This window comes from Tupaia chinensis, unplaced genomic scaffold (assembly GCF_000334495.1).
Source record: "Tupaia chinensis unplaced genomic scaffold, TupChi_1.0 Scaffold000622_1, whole genome shotgun sequence".
Taxonomy (NCBI): domain Eukaryota; kingdom Metazoa; phylum Chordata; class Mammalia; order Scandentia; family Tupaiidae; genus Tupaia; species Tupaia belangeri.
Genome location: NW_006160142.1, coordinates 9,344,604 through 9,357,599, shown reverse-complemented (window position 1 = coordinate 9,357,599; position 12,996 = coordinate 9,344,604).

Genomic DNA, 12,996 nt, shown 5'->3' with positions numbered 1-12,996 from the left:
TACTTGTGGCTCTCTTGTGTTAGGTACACAAGCTTTGGCATTCCAAATTAATGGGAGAAGAGTCCCTGCTGGGATAGAATTCTGTCTCCCTGTACAAGACGGGTATATGCAAGTGCACCCACAGTTCTAGCTGGCTGGAGCTTGGGGTGGTTCATGGCATGGGGATACTGTTCAGGGTTTCTGTCTCCCTTCCTCCCTTCCTCTCTCTGTCTCTCATGGAAGAAATAAAATTTTGAAAAGAAAATATGCCAGGATATTCAAAACAAACAGTTGCTTTACTCTTTGTTGTGAACAATGTTCTTTGTGTATATAATTTTTGCTTTATATATATTACAACAAATCAATAAGAATATCTGTTTATGCATATGTTTATATAGCATTAATTTTATTGTTTTCAAATGTTACTTTAAAATATGCTTATTTTTTATAGTTGCCAATCTCCAAAACATGGGTATTAATATATATTACTAAAATGATGGCTATTACACATTTAAAAATATTTAAACAGTTTTAAGTTTATATGCAGGGATATGTGAGGGATATGCAGGGATAAATGAGCAAGTTGGTAATCAAAAGAGAAAACAGTTGAATATTTGTGAGGCTAATGTTAGACTTAGCAGTAGGGTAGCACGTGTTTAAAGTATAGTGGAAAGACTAGCTGACTGAGATTACCTGGGCATTAGGCTTTTCACATCTTTAGATCATGCAAAAATATGAGCAATAAATAAGAAAATAGGTCCTGGCATACTTTAGTTTTGTTGCTGTCATATGCTTTTCTTGATGAAAAATTGTTATCAAATTCAGTTTCTTTAACTCTTGAGAAAGCCTTAAAATATATATAACTGTCATTTAAGAAAACAAATTCATGGGCAAATGTATTGTTATATGCAGATTTCCAGTGGAAACCTGCAGATGCACACATAAGAAACATTCTTGCCCACTCTTTTGAATAAACATGCTGCAAGCCCAGTACATTTGCATACCCCAGAGAATAATTGTTTCAAAGATATGGGCTGTGAACACATGTGGTTGTCTACCAGATTATGAACACCAGACTTGAGACATATATTTTTCAGGTGTACAGCTTGAGGAAATTATTGAACACTCAGCACAAATGCCATGTCTTGGGGAATATTTGGAGAAATGTAGGTACTACTGTATTTTGAATAATCAGTCCCTCAAGCTCTCATTGTGACTGATGAAAAATTTATTTTATTTTCCCTTGACAAAGGGAAACAAAATTGTAGCTCTCTTAATGCATAGTTTGTTAAGCAATTTCCATATTGTAGTTGCTTCTCACAGATGTTCTGAAATGGTTAAGCCAAAAAGCGTCTTTCAACTTACGAGTAACTTCTAAGAAAATACATTCTTATCAGTTTTTATACATAATATGTAAATGAATTTTAGGTGTAGCTGATAACTCATGCACAAAAAAAGATGCATTGTTAAAGACTAGTATTCTCCTTCCTTATTCTAAGAAGGTAAGTAGTTACCTTCTGTGCAGAATATTTTGCTTTTCATTTCTATTTTGTAATTTATTGTAGTAGAGCCAAAAGATATGGAAAAATGTTTAGATACATTTGCAGCCCATCAGCTCCTACAGAGCTGAAGAAGCTTAAGTCTTCAACCTATTATCTTCAGAATTTGTCATAGCTTACATTTATTAAATTGGCACTAGGTCTTAATTTCAGAAAATAGTCCACAAATAACTAATTGTCCAAAATGTGTCCAGGCTTAGGCATGCCTCCTCATGGAGAACAGCTATTCAAATATTCCTGGCATAACCAGGGTAACCACACTGTCCGGTTTGCCCAGATCAGATTGGTTTAAACTTATGTTCTAGGAGTAATTGTTATTAGTGTCCTCTTCTGCTCTCAGAAGTTTTGGATGATAAGTTATATATCTACATTAGATTTAAGAAACTAAAATTTGTTAACATTCTGAAGAAGAAAACATTACACATTCAAGCTGTGTCTCCCTCTTCAATTAAAGGATGCTGCTGTTGTCAAATACTCCCCTCCACGCACTCGATGTATACAAGGGATTTTTTTTTCTAAGTTCATGGAGGATATGTATTAAGAAAAATCTGGGCATGGATTCAAAATTTGTTTTGCACCAAAATGAACTTGTACTTTAATACCATTTTCCATGAACTTTTTTGAAATGTCAGAATAATTTGTATTTTGGTTACAGGTATATTCAAAGTTCTTTAGCTTGTTGACTATGGGAAATATAACCATCTTTTATAATTTAATTAACTAACCCTATATGGACGTCAGAAGGGTAAGAAATCTCCCTGTATTAATGCATTTTAGTGATGTATTCTGCCATTATTTGTCCACAAACAATACCTCAAATATAAATAATTTATAGAAAATAATTTTTGACATGCTAAATAAATGTATTTAATTGGGTATGAGTTATTTTTATAGAATGTTAACTATCAAAAGATTCACAGTAACTAACCAATGATTATATTAATATCCATCCAACTTTAGTCACTGGATTCTTACTTCAAAGGAAGGTATGTCCTTCTTAGGTAAGAATTACATATAACTAGGGCTATTTTTGGATTGATTTTCTGCTTCATTTTGACCTTTAGTTTCTGTATTCTAGAAATTGACTGATTAGAAAGTGATTAGACATCTGACCAGATGGCACGTAGAAGCCTGTATTACAAAGTTCTTATAGGAGTATTGTCTCATATTTTTCCTACTCTTTCTCCGAGCATGTTTTTATATATACCTGAACAAATCAAAACTCTCAAATAACATGAATGCTTGTGAACCTAAGGTTAAACATATAATGAGCACAAAAGCATGAAAAAATAAGTTTTAGGAAACCAGATGCATTCAGCCCAGTCTTCTATTCATCTAACAGTGCACTTTCGCATAGTCATAATCTTACTGATGATCCTTGGAGGCTATAGGGGCCTCAACTAAGTTTTGTTCAGAAATATATGTAGGTAATAAAGACAGTCATATTCTTAAGTGATTTTAACAAGAAAAGGAAGCCATCAAAATGAATTACTGGGGCCACTAGGAGGCATGGTCATTAAGGTGCTGGGTTCCCATCCCAAGTGGCTGACTGCAATTTGAATCCTAGACTCCAGTGGGTTGAAAATGACACCAGATGCTTGTGTGTGTATGCCCAAAATCCCAAGAGAAGAGTGGAGGAGAAGGGATTGTGGTTTGACCATCCCATCTGGGGGTTGATTTCTCTGTCCCTCTCTGTTTCTCTCTGGCATTCACGTGCACCCTATGACAAAACAAAACACCTAACAAACACAAACCAAAACAAAGCAAAAAAACGAGTCCCTGATTAATCTTCAATTAATACAATTTTAAAAAATGAGCAAGTCATGTCTGAAACAATTCCAGATCATTGCTTTACTTTACTTTCTATTTTTATTAGGACAGATAGCAAAAATAAGATGTCTTCTTAATTTTTTTGAGGTGAACAGTCAGCAGCCACTCATATTATGTGTCTTCTACGCTTGGACAGCAAGCTTGGTTAAAGTGGCGCACAGGTTGTACTATTCTCTTTTCCCCTACAATTTGATTGTATTCTTTATCAATGTCAGGGGTGGATATGGAGAAAAATCATCGACTGTAGTGTTTTCTTTTTTAACTTATTTTCTTTTTGACATACATTTGTTTAGTTTTATAACATGTGCCAGGTGATATTCAGGCTTACAACATAGAAATTTCTTCCAGTGTAAAAAGTTTGGAAAAATAGCCCATCCTCACATTTTTCTCATTTCTTTTGCCCCAGTGGAAGGCCCTTGATGGGTCTCTTTCTCATTGTTTAGTAACAAGCTATCTATGTATCCTTTGTAACAACACATGTGCATTGTTTCCTTAGTTCCTGCCCATGATCACTAACAACTATAAGAAAATTCATCAATTATTATCCTTTGTCATAGTATCCTTTGTAACAAGCATAACCACTTGAACACAAGTGATGGTAGTTGATAGTTATCTGCAACGCTTCATAAACTTAATAGACACACAATTACAAGTCTTCATAGTTCTATGTCAAGTACATGCCATTATTAGCAAATGAGTCCACAATTTGGAATAGTTCAAATGATTTTTTTGAAGCATCAGCATTCTTCTTTGAGTCTGTCATCCACCATGCCACCATGTTCAACATGAGTTTTCAGGGGGTCTTAGTACTTGCCAAATGAGGCTTAGCATACCAAAGATTATCTTGCTTTAAAAGTCCATAAAAATCTGAGTTTATGTGATACTGTTATTGATGAATCGTATCTGTTTTTTTTGTTTTTTTTAACTTTTTCTTGTTGGGTTTAAAATGAGATAGAAATGAGGAACCTGACCATCAAATACATTTGAAAAGTGAGGCATTTCTAAGGAAATGCATAAGGCAATGAAAAGATTATTGAGTATAGAGGCAAATTTCAATAGATTTCAGATTACTCCTGATATGGAATCATGCCTAGATGTGATGAATATGGGTTTGAAATTGAGCTCCGCCCCACATCTTCAGGCAAATGATTCCCCACAAAGTGTGTGTGTGTTGTTTGCCTTTTACAGTTGTTGCTATAGTTTCTGTAATATTAAATCACTTCAATCCTAGAATTTGATAATGTATTTTTAAACTACTGAGTGCAGGAAAAGTAATCATAATTCTAAAAACAGGAACAATAATAACATATAGCATAAAGCATATCTATTTTATAATTTAAGTGAAATATATATGTTTATATTAGCCCCTAATAAATTATCCCAACTAGAATAAAATCCTTGTATGTTAAATTCTTGACTATGCTGTACAAATTGAGCTTTTGTCCCATTCTTAGTTTACATTTAAGACAGAGATAATATTATTCTAAAAGCCAAATATTTTTAGGAACCATTTCACTTTTACATAATTTAAAGGTTCTAAATATCCAGGAATTACATAAATGTAAACTATTGTTTCTTTTCAAAATTTGTAATAGATTTCTACTTTCTACTGCACATTTAGATGTTTCTTTTATTTTTGAGTGTACTTTCTCCTCAATCTTTCTTTGCACAGAATTTGGAATTTTGTTTCTCTCATGTTTTATTGAAAAGGCTCTCTGCCATTATATCATTTCGTTTTCTGGTTTTATCCTTTTGTCTGAAGGCACGTTGCAGCATCCCTGGTTTAAGGACTCTAGACAGCGAGAGAAATGGATAGCCACGAGAGTCTCTAGTCAAGGTTGAAAGAGAGCACGTAGCTTTCTAAAACGAACACCGTGAATGGAGGACATTTAGGTTATTGCCATGACAATTCTAATTGTTGGAACTTTATTCTTATTATGGTCTTTATTCAGTTGGATTCACCCTAACAGCACACATAGACGAGTCACTTTAATTTCTGGGCTGGTTTTGGAGAACATGTAGCCAAGAATCATCATCTTTTTGTTGCGATAACAAAACACACGGTCAAGGGGGTCTAAATGGAATTGCATTTTATAGGCATGCAGAGATCGGTATGAAGTAAGACATGCTCCCTTTGACCCCTGGAAGCTCTCTCTAACAAATGATGGGGCTACATTTTAAATTATAGGAGATTCCAATTACTGTGAAATTATGGGGCTATGTGAGCTCCCTCTACGGGCTAATTTAACGTCTGCAAATTACATTTCTTCTCCTTCTTCCTTTTTTTTTCCCCTTCTTCCCATTTTTTCCCCAACAAAGCCTCTGTGTGGCCTCTGGGATGGGGTGGCCGCCTAAGGGCCCTGAGGTTGTGCTCCTTGGAGCGTGTGCAAGATGGCTGCCCCAAGGCTGTTTGAAGCTGGCGCGTTTGAAGCTGCCGCGCGTGTTTGAAGCTGCGGCATTTGAAGCTGTCGGGCTTGAAGCTGGCGCGTGTGTTTGAAGCTGCGGCATTTGATGTTGCTGAGGACGTTTGTAAATTTGAGACAGACTTTAATATTGTTAGACGGTAGGGGAGTCCTTTTCAACCCCCTTTTCATATTTTTTTTTACTTGAACTTTTTAAAAAGTTTTATTTAACTTTTTTTTTCAACTATTTTAACTACTTATGTCAGCCGAGGAATGCTGTGATTCACAGTCATTATTGTAAGGAGGCTGTTATGTATTTTTAGTGCTGCTGGGACCATAGGAATTCTTGAGTGGCTTTGACTGGATACAACAATGTGGAGAATAATCCCAACTGTGAAAAGTGCTACTGTGGCCACAGAACAGTACAGAATAATTTTTGAAAAAGGGCAATCTCCTTGTTGCTTTTAGAAGAAGGCTGAGTAGGCCCGCTGTTGCATTAGCAAGATTGATGATTCTAGAGGTAGAACAAAAGTATGTGAGTAGAAGATACTGGTGATTCGTAGGTGTAGAAATTAAGTTTGCAGTTTTCCTGGAGTGAAGCTTTTTCTACTTTCTTCCTAATATTTTTCCCTCAATTTTTTATGTGAACTAGGGAGAAAGGTGTATGTCATTATGAAACAACATTGTCAGCCCTTTGGACAACACTGTAAAAATGAATGGTGTTTGATATGAAGAGCATCTGTTCTGAAATGTAAGAGAAAAGGAAATAAGTATAGCTGCTGTTGGTAAAGAAAGAAAATGGTGGTTATTTCAGTCTGTAGATTATGGTGTTGGAAGTATCTTGTGTGGAGGAATCCTAGATGTAGAGGTTATAAAGTTGGATAAAAATTGGGGAGGAGCCATGAGTTGTCAAATCAAAAATAGACTTCAGTGCACATAATTTTTTTCACTTAATTCCCAGCCTGGGTCAACATCATGCACTTGAGTGCAAAATTGATGAAAGATGTCTTCTTGCATTGTTTCTGGTTCTCCTTTGATGGAAGGTTTGAATTAGAAGGCCCCCTTATGGATCTGACAGCAGTTTTTCTCTTTCGAAGTCAAGTGTTCCATTTTGTTAATCCTCATTCTCTAGAAAATTCAGTAACAGTTTCTTGACATTGCTGTTTGTTGAGGCTTCTACAACTAAATTTTTTCATTGGGTGGAGTACACATTTCTATAAAATGCACATCATTATTCAGTTATATTTCGATTGTGTATCTACCCAGGACTGATGTGTCTGGTCCATCATTTCATTCATTTCCAGCAAGATCTACAATTCCTTCAATTCCAGAAAATGCTATCTATTAAACTGACTTTATTCTAACACATAATTTAAATGGATGCTTGGCCTACTTCATTAAAAGTAAAATGTGTTAATATACCTTTTGAATAATGAAAATATTTCCCATTTCTTCATAGAACAGATAATGTTGGACTCTCTTTTCTTGCAAATAATTGTTTTTAAGGATTTCTCTTCATTAGTTCAACATTTCTGAGTTGGTCAGAATAGAAACTTGATATTTTTCCTTGTACTGTACTGATGTTTTTTCTACTAGAATGCAACATGTCATTTATTATTAGCTCCTTTAGTTATATTTTTTGAATCCATGTGTCTTTTCCATTTTTTTAGCTAATAATTTATTTTAGTGTTAATATGTTACCAATTTATATTTTGAACTTTATGAGCAATATTGACATCTTTCATTGAGAATTGAATAAGTTACGATAGACTAGCAGTGTAACACACTAATAATCTATTATAATAAGTCATTTCATAAATTATAAGATATTAAAAATGAAAAGAGTCTGTAAAATGAGTAACTTGGCACACTTGTGCTCATATACTGTTTTCAGAACATTGTTAGAAATTTTCCATAACCCCAGGAGACAGGATATTTTACATACATTGAATATTATTATTTTCAAGCCTTGTTTATCAGTTCAGTTGCTTTCTCTTTCTTCAATCTAGGAAATATGTGTTTGATCCATTCACTGTCCTTTTAAGCTTAGAGATAATTCCTTAAGATGTTCCTATTCTTCATCATAATTTGGTCTATGCAGTCCAGCGATCTACACTTGGTGATGAAACAATTGCCTGAAACTACCTGAATACACATGCTTGAGAGAAAACTACAAGAATTGTATTATATATTTGTTTAAGCATACATGAGTCAGTAAAGAAAAAGGTAAATATTGAAAATCGATGTCTTCTGTCCTAAGAAGCTTCTGGGAAACTGTGATGAGTCTAGCTGATCCCACATTGCTTTTGCTCTTTATTGGTTTGTGCTGAGAAATTACTTCTGAATTTCAGAATAGTTATTGTGGTTTTCTAAACATGTTTTTTGTTCATTTTTGCTCTTCTTATTTTTTCTAATTAAAATTCATTACAAGCAACTTTTATTTTTGATGAATTTCCATACTTATATGCTTCTCATTGAAATCTCCGTAAGACAACCTGTTAATCCAAGCAATGATCTCTCTTCTTTGACTCTGTACCTCTCTTACTCTGTCCACCCTGAGGATTCTCTCCTGCATATATTTTCTATGTCTGTATCAGAATTCACTTCCATCCTATCATGAAGTTTATAACTTGCTTCCTATTATAGAGAAATAATGAGAGTGACTTGCTGAGTGGAGTACAAATTGAACACTGATTTTCCTTTACACAGCACCCTAACCTTCTGTATGCAGCTCTAAATAATAGTATCTTAACAACATCATACACAAAATTGTATTGGTTTATTGATTAATCAAGCTATGGAATTTGTTATGCCCTCACATTGTTGACATATTTTACAGCCTTTTAACAAGTTAATCAAGTTTCTGTTTCTTTAAGTGTTTCAATTATCCTATTTTTAAGGCAAAAAATATTAGAAATTCTATACACATATATCAGACTTTTTGTAATTTTTTAAAAAAATTAGCCTTATTTATGTATTATGTATATACAAAATGTACCAATTCTGAATACGTAAGTCACTGAATTTTGACAGATGTATGTATCTGTGTAACCACCACTGCAATCATCATACATTTCCATCACCTTCAAATTGTCTTTTCTGTTCCTTTGAAATAAGTTTCCTATACACACCTCCAGACCCCTTGTCACCACTAATTTTTCTTTTATTGTAGTTTTGTCTATTTCAGAATTTCATATCAGTGAAATCATGCAACATGTGGTTTTTGTATCTAGCATCTTTCACTTAGTGGATTTTGAATTTTATTCATTCTGTCACATGTATCAGTAGAGTTTTCCTTGTTTTTGTTGAGAAATGAGTCACCTAAAAGTTTTGATGTATTTTTGCACAGAAAAGCATAGGAAAATATGACCTTCCCAGTGACATAATATATGGATCCACCATAATTTACTTATCTTGCAACCATTTGATGGTCTTTTTGGTGGTTCTGTAATTATAAATAAATCTACTATAAATGTTTACATGTACAGGTTTTATGAACATGTTTTAATTTCCCTTTGATAAATATCTAGGTACGAGATGTCTGGGTTTATGGTACATATATGTTAGATATCATAAAATACCATTAAACTGTTTTACAGAATGTCTACACTATATTGCATTCCCATCAGTGATGTATGAGAGTTCCAGTTACATTAAATTCTCACCAACACTTGGTGTTGTTAGTCTTTTTAATTTTAGCCATATGAGTTAAGTATATAATTCAACATTTTTTTCTAATAGGAATTATTTGCTTTCATTTTTTTCAAGTTTATTATTATTACTATATTTACTGGCTTGCATAATATGCTTACTTGTTCATCTGTATGTTCTTTATAACCTTGTTCTTTTTAAAGACTATTAAGGGTATTATGATTTCTAGGTTTCTTCTAGTGCTTAATAAAGTAAGGTAACTAAAATCCAAATGTGAACAAATACACAAACCAGAGTCTTCAGTGAGCATCTTACTAAATTATTTTTGTCTTCATTTTCTGAGAAATTAGAATATAATACTTACCTGACTTGGACCCTAGCATTCATTGGTATCTTCAACATTCATAAAAAATTACAAGTAGGATCGCATATTTCAAAAATATTAACCTGATATTTCAGGAACTCATTTGTTCAACAAATGTTCACATACCTTCAACAACTAAAGGATCATGATACAACTCAGTCCTGTCATTTCCTAAGATAACTGATTTTGTTCATTGCCTCATTAGGCAGCTCAGAGAATAGTGTAACATTGTCCATTAAAACAGCTTTTATTAAATCCAATATCTACTTACATTTTTCAGAATTGGTGGTTTTAAAACCTTTTTCTTTTTCTTTCTTTCTTTACTCTTCTTTCTTTCTATTTTTTCTTTTTTTAAGTACTGTTCTCAGATCTCCGGCTTTGTTCCTGAGATGTGAAAAAGACATATAGTCACTTTGTTAAAAACCTTCTTTAGAAATCCAGTGTAAATGAGAATCATCATCATGTCCATTGCCTTATTCTTCTCAATTCAGTATATGCTGGGACTGATTTATATTACATCTGATTTTTCTTACTAAGGCTCATTAACTAGTTTAGAATAATCACTTGGTTAAATCATATATTTTCGTCAAAGAGTTTATACAGCAAATGAAGTAAATGCTAATAGATTCCACCACCAAAAGCTTTTTTAACTTGAACTATACCTTGCCAGTTAACCCTTATTTCAGAAAAATGGTTGTTAAGATGTTATATAGACTTGGTTAATAAGTTATCTTGTTAAATTCTAGGTTTGAAAACAAATCAGAGTTGTATACAAACTTCTTAGTTTTGTCAGATTTTATAAGTAAATGATATATTTCAAAGTGAAGTATAGCCGCTATTAAAACCATGAATTAATCTGACTTCTTGGGACATTCACACTTCATTCATGGAAAGGTTCTCTGGATATTTTCTGTTGAATGAGGGACATTATTTATGCAACATTCTCTTATAAAAACATGAATGTCGTACTTTCCATTTTAAGTCTGGTGTTTTGATTAGTCAATAAAGATACTGGGGTAACTGCATATAATAGATTGGATGATGAAACTAGAAAATAGTGAATGTTTTTGCTAATCTTTCATCAACAGTTTTGCAAAGCAACATCCTTTTTCTCCACTTCAATGTTCAGTCAATAATTTTTGCCACCTAGATGGGTCGGTGAGCAGGTGTTGTGGAGGTTAAGGTGCTGGATTCCACATGGCCAGCTGCAGGGTTTGATTCCTGGACCTGATGGTTGGAAAGTTATGCTGACCACATATGTGTGCACACATGCATGCCCAGTATCCTGAGAGGAGACTGGAGAAGAAGGGATTGTGGCATAGTCTTTATCTCTGGGGAGGTGATTTCTCACTTTCCTTCTCTCTCTCTCTCAAGCCAGTGTACATGCTCTACAGCAAAAATTAAAATGATGATGATATTAGCCCAGGCCATTAAATCTTATTTTGTCTTAGAGATACTGTTAAGCCATGAGACAATAGAATATTTTTTGATATTTAAAAGAAAAAGATCAAATGATGAAATGAGCTAATTCAGAAAAAATTAAAAATTGCACTTTTACAAAATTCACTGTAGTAACTGACTTCGGCTTAGTGTTTGTTTAACAGTCATTAAGACCGAAGATGAAGGAACACACCTTACGAAAATTTTCTTTTCAAGTCTTGGTATGGAAATAGTCACATCTTCATTAATCAGTATCCTATACTATACAAACATCTGGGGTTTTGTGGTTGAATTAGTGGGCATAAACACCAACTTAAATACTTTCTCAACTCTAAGACTTTTTGTTTTCTTTTAGATCTGTCTATATTTTGGTTATAGGTTGGTTGGGATTACCTGTTCTTAGATCATCAGTAAGTGTAATTAACACATGACTAAATACATACATATGTAAACTAAGTTTCTTTTTTGATTTCTATTGAGTCAGACTGTTTTCTAGAGAACCTATACTATGGGTCTTTCTGATGTCAAAATCACAGAAACTAGGGGTAATTTTTAATATTCATTTACTCCCCAAACAGGAAGAATTCTTGCATTTTACTCTTCCATGATGAATGTCTTAGGCCAGCCTAAATTCTGCCTGGTCATTTGCATCACAGGAAACCCCACATCTGTTATATAGTAAATTTGAATCCAAGGGAATTAGGCTCTCCCCATAAAAAAACACTGTCCATGCTTTAGAAAGGGGGGCCCTTCTGCCTTCTCCCTAAGCCCTACCTCAACTTCAGACCAGGAGAGTGATTCATAGTAGTTTGTGACCCAGGAAATTGATTATTTTAATGTCCTGTGCTTTTTAAAATGTGATTCTTGTAAACCAAAATGTCGGCGTCCACCCCAGGGCTTGGGTCTGGCTGAATCATGATCAGAGGGCTGCTGGTGAGGAAGAGAAAGAGGACGAGAAAGAGAAAGCCCTCCATCTTGCCAGGACCAGGGAATCGGAAAGAACGAGACAAAGGGTTAGAGTGGAAACGGACACAGGCAGCCTGAGCAACTTGTGCCGCCCAGACAAACTGGACGTCTTTATTTATAGTACAAGAAGACATTACACATGTGTGTTTCATGATACTTCATGGATTGGTTGCTAGGTTACAGACAATAAGAAGCCATTAACAAATCTATAAGAGATTAGTCATACCCGGGGCAAGGTGTATCCCTTGGTGGTAATCCCATCTAGAGCAAATCTCATCTTCCTTTCTAATGCAGAGAACTAGCTCTTAGGTATGGGGAAGGAGCTAAAGAACTTCTCCATAAGGAGAGTACCACCACACCCAGAGAAGTCTAAAGAACCTTTCAGATGCAGAGCAGGGATTGGATTTTACTATTTGGGGTCAAGATGTTTCTTGAAGTCCATCAGATGTGTCTGTTGGAACGCCCCTAGTAATTTCCACCCTTGCTCTGTCTGCAGCCAAGGTCAGGGAAAGACAAGTTACAAGGTTCTGCCAAACCCCAAAAGAGCATGTGGTGTTTGCTCAGCACATGTCCCCACACCAAAACATTATGATATCATCCAATTTTAAGTCAAAATCTTTCTGTGGAGATTTTTAACTTACGTGCTATGCTATCTCTCTCTCTCTCTTTTTTAATAGACATTTTTGCCTTAGGGCACATGTACAGGTCTGGGAGAGAAAGGCAGACACAGTGAGAGGGAAAGTAAGAAATCACTCTCCCAAGGGAGATGGCCACACAGCAATTCCTTCTCCTCCATTCTTCTCCT